Raw genomic sequence first — 13,996 nt, 5'->3', positions numbered from 1 at the left:
TATCATTAGATTTTTTTAAAAATACGATAATCTTGCATAACTAACGTTTCTACATAGGGATTAAGCATTTAGAACGAAATCTAATGTCAGAAAATGGCACTTTACTCTTGACATTTTTCGGTTTTTTCAATTTTCTGGAAAATCCTATCATTAGATTTTTTTTAAAATACGATATTCTTGCTTAACTAACGTTTTTACATAGGGATTAAGCATTTAGAACGAAATCTAATGTAGGAAAATGGTACTTTACTCTTGACCGGTACGTTGGGACTTTGAAAATATTCGGGCGTACGCGGCGCGCTCGGCGCTTCGAACAGCTCCGGTGTCCCCATTATTTTCGATTTACGGCTAAAATAAATTTTTCTCATTTTATTCAATAACATATTCTTGCTTAGATAACTTTTTTACATAGGGATTAAGCATTTAGAACGATATAATGTTTAAAATAAGGGCACTTTACTCTTGACATTTTACGGTTTTTTCAATTTTATGAAAAATCCTATCATTAGATTTTTTTAAAAATACGATATTCTTGCTTAACTAACGTTTCTACATAGGGATTAAGCATTTAGAACGAAATCTAATGTCAGAAAATGGCACTTTACTCTTGACATTTTTCGGTTTTTTCAATTTTCTGGAAAATCCTATCATTAGATTTTTTTAAAAATACGATATTCTTGCTTAACTAACGTTTTTACATAGGGATTAAGCATTTAGAACGAAATCTAATGTAGGAAAATGGTACTTTACTCTTGATCGGTACGTTGGGACTTTGAAAATATTCGGCCGTACGCGGCGCGTCTCGGCGCTTCGAACAGCTCCGGTGTCCCCATTATTTTCGATTTACGGCTAAAATAAATTCTTCTAATTTTTTTCAATTACATATTCTTGCTTAAATAACTTTTTTACATAGGGATTAAGCATTTAGAACGATACATTGTTTAAAATAATGGCACTTTACTCTTGACATTTTACGGTTTTTTCAATTTTCTGAAAAATCCTATCATTAGATTTTTTTAAAAATACGATATTCTTGCTTAACTAACGTTTCTACATAGGGATTAAGCATTTAGAACGAAATCTAATGTCAGAAAATGGCACTTTACTCTTGACATTTTTCGGTTTTTTCAATTTTCTGGAAAATCCTATCATTAGATTTTTTTAAAAATACGATATTCTTGCTTAACTAACGTTTTTACATAGGGATTAAGCATTTAGAACGAAATCTAATGTAGGAAAATGGTACTTTACTCTTGATCGGTACGTTGGGACTTTGAAAATATTCGGGCGTTCCAATCGCTCGTCTGTTGCATCATAGCGCGTCTCGGCGCAATCGACCGATTCGCTCGACCCATTATTTTCGATTTACGGCTAAAATAAATTTTTCTCATTTTATTCAATAACATATTCTTGCTTAGATAACTTTTTTACATAGGGATTAAGCATTTAGAACGATATAATGTTTAAAATAAGGGCACTTTACTCTTGACATTTTACGGTTTTTTCAATTTTATGAAAAATCCTATCATTAGATTTTTTTAAAAATACGATAATCTTGCTTAACTAACGTTTCTACATAGGGATTAAGCATTTAGAACGAAATCTAATGTCAGAAAATGGCACTTTACTCTTGACATTTTTCGGTTTTTTCAATTTTCTGGAAAATCCTATCATTAGATTTTTTTTAAAATACGATATTCTTGCTTAACTAACGTTTTTACATAGGGATTAAGCATTTAGAACGAAATCTAATGTAGGAAAATGGTACTTTACTCTTGATCGGTACGTTGGGACTTTGAAAATATTCGGGCGTTCCAATCGCTCGTCTGTTGCATCATAGCGCGTCTCGGCGCAATCGACCGATTCGCTCGACCCATTATTTTCGATTTACGGCTAAAATAAATTTTTCTCATTTTATTCAATAACATATTCTTGCTTAGATAACTTTTTTACATAGGGATTAAGCATTTAGAACGATATAATGTTTAAAATAAGGGCACTTTACTCTTGACATTTTACGGTTTTTTCAATTTTCTGAAAAATCCTATCATTAGATTTTTTTAAAAATACGATAATCTTGCATAACTAACGTTTCTACATAGGGATTAAGCATTTAGAACGAAATCTAATGTCAGAAAATGGCACTTTACTCTTGATCGGTACGTTGGGACTTTGAAAATATTCGGCCGTACGCGGCGCGTCTCGGCGCTTCGAACAGCTCCGGTGTCCCCATTATTTTCGATTTACGGCTAAAATAAATTTTTCTCATTTTATTCAATAACATATTCTTGCTTAGATAACTTTTTTACATAGGGATTAAGCATTTAGAACGATATAATGTTTAAAATAAGGGCACTTTACTCTTGACATTTTACGGTTTTTTCAATTTTATGAAAAATCCTATCATTAGATTTTTTTAAAAATACGATAATCTTGCTTAACTAACGTTTCTACATAGGGATTAAGCATTTAGAACGAAATCTAATGTCAGAAAATGGCACTTTACTCTTGACATTTTTCGGTTTTTTCAATTTTCTGGAAAATCCTATCATTAGATTTTTTTTAAAATACGATATTCTTGCTTAACTAACGTTTTTACATAGGGATTAAGCATTTAGAACGAAATCTAATGTAGGAAAATGGTACTTTACTCTTGATCGGTACGTTGGGACTTTGAAAATATTCGGGCGTTCCAATCGCTCGTCTGTTGCATCATAGCGCGTCTCGGCGCAATCGACCGATTCGCTCGACCCATTATTTTCGATTTACGGCTAAAATAAATTTTTCTCATTTTATTCAATAACATATTCTTGCTTAGATAACTTTTTTACATAGGGATTAAGCATTTAGAACGATATAATGTTTAAAATAAGGGCACTTTACTCTTGACATTTTACGGTTTTTTCAATTTTCTGAAAAATCCTATCATTAGATTTTTTTAAAAATACGATAATCTTGCATAACTAACGTTTCTACATAGGGATTAAGCATTTAGAACGAAATCTAATGTCAGAAAATGGCACTTTACTCTTGACATTTTTCGGTTTTTTCAATTTTCTGGAAAATCCTATCATTAGATTTTTTTTAAAATACGATATTCTTGCTTAACTAACGTTTTTACATAGGGATTAAGCATTTAGAACGAAATCTAATGTAGGAAAATGGTACTTTACTCTTGATCGGTACGTTGGGACTTTGAAAATATTCGGCCGTACGCGGCGCGCTCGGCGCTTCGAACAGCTCCGGTGTCCCCATTATTTTCGATTTACGGCTAAAATAAATTTTTCTCATTTTATTCAATAACATATTCTTGCTTAGATAACTTTTTTACATAGGGATTAAGCATTTAGAACGATATAATGTTTAAAATAAGGGCACTTTACTCTTGACATTTTACGGTTTTTTCAATTTTATGAAAAATCCTATCATTAGATTTTTTTAAAAATACGATATTCTTGCTTAACTAACGTTTCTACATAGGGATTAAGCATTTAGAACGAAATCTAATGTCAGAAAATGGCACTTTACTCTTGACATTTTTCGGTTTTTTCAATTTTCTGGAAAATCCTATCATTAGATTTTTTTAAAAATACGATATTCTTGCTTAACTAACGTTTTTACATAGGGATTAAGCATTTAGAACGAAATCTAATGTAGGAAAATGGTACTTTACTCTTGATCGGTACGTTGGGACTTTGAAAATATTCGGCCGTACGCGGCGCGTCTCGGCGCTTCGAACAGCTCCGGTGTCCCCATTATTTTCGATTTACGGCTAAAATAAATTCTTCTAATTTTTTTCAATTACATATTCTTGCTTAAATAACTTTTTTACATAGGGATTAAGCATTTAGAACGATACATTGTTTAAAATAATGGCACTTTACTCTTGACATTTTAAGGTTTTTTCAATTTTCTGAAAAATCCTATCATTAGATTTTTTTAAAAATACGATATTCTTGCTTAACTAACGTTTCTACATAGGGATTAAGCATTTAGAACGAAATCTAATGTCAGAAAATGGCACTTTACTCTTGACATTTTTCGGTTTTTTCAATTTTCTGGAAAATCCTATCATTAGATTTTTTTTAAAATACGATATTCTTGCTTAACTAACGTTTTTACATAGGGATTAAGCATTTAGAACGAAATCTAATGTAGGAAAATGGTACTTTACTCTTGACCGGTACGTTGGGACTTTGAAAATATTCGGGCGTTCCAATCGCTCGTCTGTTGCATCATAGCGCGTCTCGGCGCAATCGACCGATTCGCTCGACCCATTATTTTCGATTTACGGCTAAAATAAATTTTTCTCATTTTATTCAATAACATATTCTTGCTTAGATAACTTTTTTACATAGGGATTAAGCATTTAGAACGATATAATGTTTAAAATAAGGGCACTTTACTCTTGACATTTTACGGTTTTTTCAATTTTATGAAAAATCCTATCATTAGATTTTTCTAAAAATACGATATTCTTGCTTAACTAACGTTTCTACATAGGGATTAAGCATTTAGAACGAAATCTAATGTCAGAAAATGGCACTTTACTCTTGACATTTTTCGGTTTTTTCAATTTTCTGGAAAATCCTATCATTAGATTTTTTTAAAAATACGATATTCTTGCTTAACTAACGTTTTTACATAGGGATTAAGCATTTAGAACGAAATCTAATGTAGGAAAATGGTACTTTACTCTTGATCGGTACGTTGGGACTTTGAAAATATTCGGCCGTACGCGGCGCGTCTCGGCGCTTCGAACAGCTCCGGTGTCCCCATTATTTTCGATTTACGGCTAAAATAAATTCTTCTAATTTTTTTCAATTACATATTCTTGCTTAAATAACTTTTTTACATAGGGATTAAGCATTTAGAACGATACATTGTTTAAAATAATGGCACTTTACTCTTGACATTTTACGGTTTTTTCAATTTTCTGAAAAATCCTATCATTAGATTTTTTTAAAAATACGATATTCTTGCTTAACTAACGTTTCTACATAGGGATTAAGCATTTAGAACGAAATCTAATGTCAGAAAATGGCACTTTACTCTTGACATTTTTCGGTTTTTTCAATTTTCTGGAAAATCCTATCATTAGATTTTTTTTAAAATACGATATTCTTGCTTAACTAACGTTTTTACATAGGGATTAAGCATTTAGAACGAAATCTAATGTAGGAAAATGGTACTTTACTCTTGACCGGTACGTTGGGACTTTGAAAATATTCGGGCGTTCCAATCGCTCGTCTGTTGCATCATAGCGCGTCTCGGCGCAATCGACCGATTCGCTCGACCCATTATTTTCGATTTACGGCTAAAATAAATTTTTCTCATTTTATTCAATAACATATTCTTGCTTAGATAACTTTTTTACATAGGGATTAAGCATTTAGAACGATATAATGTTTAAAATAAGGGCACTTTACTCTTGACATTTTACGGTTTTTTCAATTTTCTGAAAAATCCTATCATTAGATTTTTTTAAAAATACGATAATCTTGCATAACTAACGTTTCTACATAGGGATTAAGCATTTAGAACGAAATCTAATGTCAGAAAATGGCACTTTACTCTTGACATTTTTCGGTTTTTTCAATTTTCTGGAAAATCCTATCATTAGATTTTTTTTAAAATACGATATTCTTGCTTAACTAACGTTTTTACATAGGGATTAAGCATTTAGAACGAAATCTAATGTAGGAAAATGGTACTTTACTCTTGACCGGTACGTTGGGACTTTGAAAATATTCGGGCGTACGCGGCGCGCTCGGCGCTTCGAACAGCTCCGGTGTCCCCATTATTTTCGATTTACGGCTAAAATAAATTTTTCTCATTTTATTCAATAACATATTCTTGCTTAGATAACTTTTTTACATAGGGATTAAGCATTTAGAACGATATAATGTTTAAAATAAGGGCACTTTACTCTTGACATTTTACGGTTTTTTCAATTTTATGAAAAATCCTATCATTAGATTTTTTTAAAAATACGATATTCTTGCTTAACTAACGTTTCTACATAGGGATTAAGCATTTAGAACGAAATCTAATGTCAGAAAATGGCACTTTACTCTTGACATTTTTCGGTTTTTTCAATTTTCTGGAAAATCCTATCATTAGATTTTTTTAAAAATACGATATTCTTGCTTAACTAACGTTTTTACATAGGGATTAAGCATTTAGAACGAAATCTAATGTAGGAAAATGGTACTTTACTCTTGATCGGTACGTTGGGACTTTGAAAATATTCGGCCGTACGCGGCGCGTCTCGGCGCTTCGAACAGCTCCGGTGTCCCCATTATTTTCGATTTACGGCTAAAATAAATTCTTCTAATTTTTTTCAATTACATATTCTTGCTTAAATAACTTTTTTACATAGGGATTAAGCATTTAGAACGATACATTGTTTAAAATAATGGCACTTTACTCTTGACATTTTACGGTTTTTTCAATTTTCTGAAAAATCCTATCATTAGATTTTTTTAAAAATACGATATTCTTGCTTAACTAACGTTTCTACATAGGGATTAAGCATTTAGAACGAAATCTAATGTCAGAAAATGGCACTTTACTCTTGACATTTTTCGGTTTTTTCAATTTTCTGGAAAATCCTATCATTAGATTTTTTTTAAAATACGATATTCTTGCTTAACTAACGTTTTTACATAGGGATTAAGCATTTAGAACGAAATCTAATGTAGGAAAATGGTACTTTACTCTTGATCGGTACGTTGGGACTTTGAAAATATTCGGGCGTTCCAATCGCTCGTCTGTTGCATCATAGCGCGTCTCGGCGCAATCGACCGATTCGCTCGACCCATTATTTTCGATTTACGGCTAAAATAAATTTTTCTCATTTTATTCAATAACATATTCTTGCTTAGATAACTTTTTTACATAGGGATTAAGCATTTAGAACGATATAATGTTTAAAATAAGGGCACTTTACTCTTGACATTTTACGGTTTTTTCAATTTTATGAAAAATCCTATCATTAGATTTTTTTAAAAATACGATAATCTTGCTTAACTAACGTTTCTACATAGGGATTAAGCATTTAGAACGAAATCTAATGTCAGAAAATGGCACTTTACTCTTGACATTTTTCGGTTTTTTCAATTTTCTGGAAAATCCTATCATTAGATTTTTTTTAAAATACGATATTCTTGCTTAACTAACGTTTTTACATAGGGATTAAGCATTTAGAACGAAATCTAATGTAGGAAAATGGTACTTTACTCTTGATCGGTACGTTGGGACTTTGAAAATATTCGGGCGTTCCAATCGCTCGTCTGTTGCATCATAGCGCGTCTCGGCGCAATCGACCGATTCGCTCGACCCATTATTTTCGATTTACGGCTAAAATAAATTTTTCTCATTTTATTCAATAACATATTCTTGCTTAGATAACTTTTTTACATAGGGATTAAGCATTTAGAACGATATAATGTTTAAAATAAGGGCACTTTACTCTTGACATTTTACGGTTTTTTCAATTTTCTGAAAAATCCTATCATTAGATTTTTTTAAAAATACGATAATCTTGCATAACTAACGTTTCTACATAGGGATTAAGCATTTAGAACGAAATCTAATGTCAGAAAATGGCACTTTACTCTTGACATTTTTCGGTTTTTTCAATTTTCTGGAAAATCCTATCATTAGATTTTTTTAAAAATACGATATTCTTGCTTAACTAACGTTTTTACATAGGGATTAAGCATTTAGAACGAAATCTAATGTAGGAAATTGGTACTTTACTCTTGATCGGTACGTTGGGACTTTGAAAATATTCGGCCGTACGCGGCGCGTCTCGGCGCTTCGAACAGCTCCGGTGTCCCCATTATTTTCGATTTACGGCTAAAATAAATTTTTCTAATTTTTTTCAATAACATATTCTTGCTTAAATAACTTTTTTACATAGGGATTAAGCATTTAGAACGATACATTGTTTAAAATAAGGGCACTTTACTCTTGACATTTTACGGTTTTTTCAATTTTATGAAAAATCCTATCATTAGATTTTTTTAAAAATACGATAATCTTGCTTAACTAACGTTTCTACATAGGGATTAAGCATTTAGAACGAAATCTAATGTAGGAAAATGGTACTTTACTCTTGACATTTTTCGGTTTTTTCAATTTTCTGGAAAATCCTATCATTAGATTTTTTTAAAAATACGATATTCTTGCTTAACTAACGTTTTTACATAGGGATTAAGCATTTAGAACGAAATCTAATGTAGGAAAATGGTACTTTACTCTTGATCGGTACGTTGGGACTTTGAAAATATTCGGGCGTTCCAATCGCTCGTCTGTTGCATCATAGCGCGTCTCGGCGCAATCGACCGATTCGCTCGACCCATTATTTTCGATTTACGGCTAAAATAAATTTTTCTCATTTTATTCAATAACATATTCTTGCTTAGATAACTTTTTTACATAGGGATTAAGCATTTAGAACGATATAATGTTTAAAATAAGGGCACTTTACTCTTGACATTTTACGGTTTTTTCAATTTTATGAAAAATCCTATCATTAGATTTTTTTAAAAATACGATAATCTTGCTTAACTAACGTTTCTACATAGGGATTAAGCATTTAGAACGAAATCTAATGTCAGAAAATGGCACTTTACTCTTGACATTTTTCGGTTTTTTCAATTTTCTGGAAAATCCTATCATTAGATTTTTTTTAAAATACGATATTCTTGCTTAACTAACGTTTTTACATAGGGATTAAGCATTTAGAACGAAATCTAATGTAGGAAAATGGTACTTTACTCTTGATCGGTACGTTGGGACTTTGAAAATATTCGGGCGTTCCAATCGCTCGTCTGTTGCATCATAGCGCGTCTCGGCGCAATCGACCGATTCGCTCGACCCATTATTTTCGATTTACGGCTAAAATAAATTTTTCTCATTTTATTCAATAACATATTCTTGCTTAGATAACTTTTTTACATAGGGATTAAGCATTTAGAACGATATAATGTTTAAAATAAGGGCACTTTACTCTTGACATTTTACGGTTTTTTCAATTTTCTGAAAAATCCTATCATTAGATTTTTTTAAAAATACGATAATCTTGCATAACTAACGTTTCTACATAGGGATTAAGCATTTAGAACGAAATCTAATGTCAGAAAATGGCACTTTACTCTTGACATTTTTCGGTTTTTTCAATTTTCTGGAAAATCCTATCATTAGATTTTTTTAAAAATACGATATTCTTGCTTAACTAACGTTTCTACATAGGGATTAAGCATTTAGAACGAAATCTAATGTCAGAAAATGGCACTTTACTCTTGACATTTTTCGGTTTTTTCAATTTTCTGGAAAATCCTATCATTAGATTTTTTTTAAAATACGATATTCTTGCTTAACTAACGTTTTTACATAGGGATTAAGCATTTAGAACGAAATCTAATGTAGGAAAATGGTACTTTACTCTTGACCGGTACGTTGGGACTTTGAAAATATTCGGGCGTTCCAATCGCTCGTCTGTTGCATCATAGCGCGTCTCGGCGCAATCGACCGATTCGCTCGACCCATTATTTTCGATTTACGGCTAAAATAAATTTTTCTCATTTTATTCAATAACATATTCTTGCTTAGATAACTTTTTTACATAGGGATTAAGCATTTAGAACGATATAATGTTTAAAATAAGGGCACTTTACTCTTGACATTTTACGGTTTTTTCAATTTTCTGAAAAATCCTATCATTAGATTTTTTTAAAAATACGATAATCTTGCATAACTAACGTTTCTACATAGGGATTAAGCATTTAGAACGAAATCTAATGTCAGAAAATGGCACTTTACTCTTGACATTTTTCGGTTTTTTCAATTTTCTGGAAAATCCTATCATTAGATTTTTTTTAAAATACGATATTCTTGCTTAACTAACGTTTTTACATAGGGATTAAGCATTTAGAACGAAATCTAATGTAGGAAAATGGTACTTTACTCTTGATCGGTACGTTGGGACTTAGAAAATATTCGGGCGTACGCGGCGCGCTCGGCGCTTCGAACAGCTCCGGTGTCCCCATTATTTTCGATTTACGGCTAAAATAAATTTTTCTCATTTTATTCAATAACATATTCTTGCTTAGATAACTTTTTTACATAGGGATTAAGCATTTAGAACGATATAATGTTTAAAATAAGGGCACTTTACTCTTGACATTTTACGGTTTTTTCAATTTTATGAAAAATCCTATCATTAGATTTTTTTAAAAATACGATATTCTTGCTTAACTAACGTTTCTACATAGGGATTAAGCATTTAGAACGAAATCTAATGTCAGAAAATGGCACTTTACTCTTGACATTTTTCGGTTTTTTCAATTTTCTGGAAAATCCTATCATTAGATTTTTTTTAAAATACGATATTCTTGCTTAACTAACGTTTTTACATAGGGATTAAGCATTTAGAACGAAATCTAATGTAGGAAAATGGTACTTTACTCTTGATCGGTACGTTGGGACTTAGAAAATATTCGGGCGTACGCGGCGCGCTCGGCGCTTCGAACAGCTCCGGTGTCCCCATTATTTTCGATTTACGGCTAAAATAAATTTTTCTCATTTTATTCAATAACATATTCTTGCTTAGATAACTTTTTTACATAGGGATTAAGCATTTAGAACGATATAATGTTTAAAATAAGGGCACTTTACTCTTGACATTTTACGGTTTTTTCAATTTTATGAAAAATCCTATCATTAGATTTTTTTAAAAATACGATATTCTTGCTTAACTAACGTTTCTACATAGGGATTAAGCATTTAGAACGAAATCTAATGTCAGAAAATGGCACTTTACTCTTGACATTTTTCGGTTTTTTCAATTTTCTGGAAAATCCTATCATTAGATTTTTTTTAAAATACGATATTCTTGCTTAACTAACGTTTTTACATAGGGATTAAGCATTTAGAACGAAATCTAATGTAGGAAAATGGTACTTTACTCTTGATCGGTACGTTGGGACTTAGAAAATATTCGGCCGTACGCGGCGCGTCTCGGCGCTTCGAACAGCTCCGGTGTCCCCATTATTTTCGATTTACGGCTAAAATAAATTTTTCTAATTTTTTTCAATTACATATTCTTGCTTAAATAACTTTTTTACATAGGGATTAAGCATTTAGAACGACATGTTGTTTAAAATAATGGTACTTTACTCTTGTGATTTTTCGGTTTTTTTTGATTATTTTGAAAAATAAATTTTTGTAATTTTTTTAAATACGATATTCGTGATCAGTGAACGATTTCACATATGGATTAAGCATTTAGAATCGTGCGGACGCGTTATTAAAAAAGTTTACTCGATGCGATGGGACTTTAAAAAGTTTGTGAAAATTTTCATATTGGGAAAAAATGTGTAATTTTTTGTCTAGTTTACGGTAGTGTAATTTATTTTAATGTTTACTATAAAAATTTTTTTCGTTCGTTCACGCGCTATGTTACAACAGCACGGCCGGGCGGTCTGTTGCCGCAGCGGTTTACACTCATAAGCGCGCGTGCTATTCGGCCGGCGGCGCCGGCGTCCTTGCCGGCCGTTCGGTATCTATAAGAGATACACGGTCCGTGCGAGGCGGACGGAGCAGAGCGGGTTTTGGGCCAATTCTACGATCTCGGTCGAGAAGCTGTCTCAGAGCTCCTTCGGGGCTTCGGTCCTGACTGTTTCGTGCCGTTTACGTTACGGACTTTTCTCCACACAGCGTGGCCACGGGTCGGTGTCTTTGACCGAATGGCCCATATGTGGCAAGCCCTACGGGGTTGGTTACCCGTATGCACTTTGTATGTATACTCGTACTCACTGAGCAATCGACTCTTCTGTCCGAGCGATGGAAAAATTTTTTAAAATGCATCTGTAAGATTTGGAAGCAAATCGTACCAATTGAAAACTGTGGCTAAAATGAATAGCCCAGTGGAGAGAGAAAACTATCAAAAAACTGATTTTTTAAATCAAGAGGTGTCAGAAATCGAAATGCCTAGCGCGAGCGGAAGAACACGCTTTCTCGCCAGTCCAGCATGTGTCCTGTCCGTTCTTCCTCGGCTTGCCGATTTTGCCCAGATCAGAGGTTTCGTGCTTCCGGCGGTCAGAAGATCAGCGTGAGCGTACGCGCTTCCACGACTATGGCATCACCCATGTACTTTTTCCTTTGAATATATTTGAGTACATAAAAAATATTAAAACATATAGAGAGAACTGTGTCTTGGATCTTAAAAATTTGTCAATAGCGATGATATATTATTACTTAACTTGAAGTATTTGTACGTTTTAGCTGGGACGTACATTTATCTTACAAGATGTTAATAGCGAGACTCTTGAAGATAAAATTATCTTGTGATTTTATGAAGGCAAAGATAGAAACGTACGAAGCTGGCGTACGTAGAAAAATGTGATTTTACGATAGAACAAAAATATAATACGTACGTTTTTGGGCGTACGGTAAAATATCTGTATGGTAGAAAAATGAAAGAAATTGAGCGTTAAAGAAGATATGTTACAAGCGCGGAATGTGGCAAAACTTGTACATATTTGAAAGAGAAAAGTGGTGTGTCGACCTGACATATATATATGAAACAGGCGACGATGGAAAAGGATTTAAATTTTGTCCATTTTATATATACATATTGTATAGTTCCCTGGTTGATCCTGCCAGTAGTCATATGCTTGTCTCAAAGATTAAGCCATGCATGTCTCAGTACATGCCGTATTAAGGTGAAACCGCGAATGGCTCATTAAATCAGTTATGGTTTCTTAGATCGTACTAAAATTTACTTGGATAACTGTGGTAATTCTAGAGCTAATACATGCAAAACAGAGTTCCGACCAGAGATGGTAGGAACGCTTTTATTAGATCAAAACCAATCGGTGGCGGGTGTTTACACTCGTCCATCGTTTGCTTTGGTGACTCTGAATAACTTTGTGCTGATCGCATGGTCTTATAGCACCGGCGACGCATCTTTCAAATGTCTGCCTTATCAACTGTCGATGGTAGGTTCTGCGCCTACCATGGTTGTAACGGGTAACGGGGAATCAGGGTTCGATTCCGGAGAGGGAGCCTGAGAAACGGCTACCACATCCAAGGAAGGCAGCAGGCGCGCAAATTACCCACTCCCGGCACGGGGAGGTAGTGACGAAAAATAACGATACGGGACTCATCCGAGGCCCCGTAATCGGAATGAGTACACTTTAAATCCTTTAACGAGGATCCATTGGAGGGCAAGTCTGGTGCCAGCAGCCGCGGTAATTCCAGCTCCAATAGCGTATATTAAAGTTGTTGCGGTTAAAAAGCTCGTAGTTGAATCTGTGTGTCACAGTGTCGGTTCATCGCTCGCGGTGTTTAACTGGCATTATGTGGTACGTCCTACCGGTGGGCTTTGCTCTTCACGGGGCGGTCCAACTAATATCCCATCGCGGTGCTCTTCACTGAGTGTCGAGGTGGGCCGGTACGTTTACTTTGAACAAATTAGAGTGCTCAAAGCAGGCTACCTTCGCCTGAATACTGTGTGCATGGAATAATGGAATAGGACCTCGGTTCTATTTTGTTGGTTTTCGGAACCCCGAGGTAATGATTAATAGGGACAGATGGGGGCATTCGTATTGCGACGTTAGAGGTGAAATTCTTGGATCGTCGCAAGACGGACAGAAGCGAAAGCATTTGCCAAAAATGTTTTCATTAATCAAGAACGAAAGTTAGAGGTTCGAAGGCGATCAGATACCGCCCTAGTTCTAACCATAAACGATGCCAGCTAGCGATCCGCCGAAGTTCCTACGATGACTCGGCGGGCAGCTTCCGGGAAACCAAAGCTTTTGGGTTCCGGGGGAAGTATGGTTGCAAAGCTGAAACTTAAAGGAATTGACGGAAGGGCACCACCAGGAGTGGAGCCTGCGGCTTAATTTGACTCAACACGGGAAACCTCACCAGGCCCGGACACCGGAAGGATTGACAGATTGATAGCTCTTTCTTGATTCGGTGG

This window comes from Megalopta genalis, unplaced genomic scaffold, assembly GCF_051020955.1.
Source record: "Megalopta genalis isolate 19385.01 unplaced genomic scaffold, iyMegGena1_principal scaffold0061, whole genome shotgun sequence".
Lineage (NCBI taxonomy): Eukaryota > Metazoa > Arthropoda > Insecta > Hymenoptera > Halictidae > Megalopta > Megalopta genalis.
The sequence above is the reverse complement of the archived record's forward strand: the minus strand, read 5'-3'. Positions refer to the sequence as shown.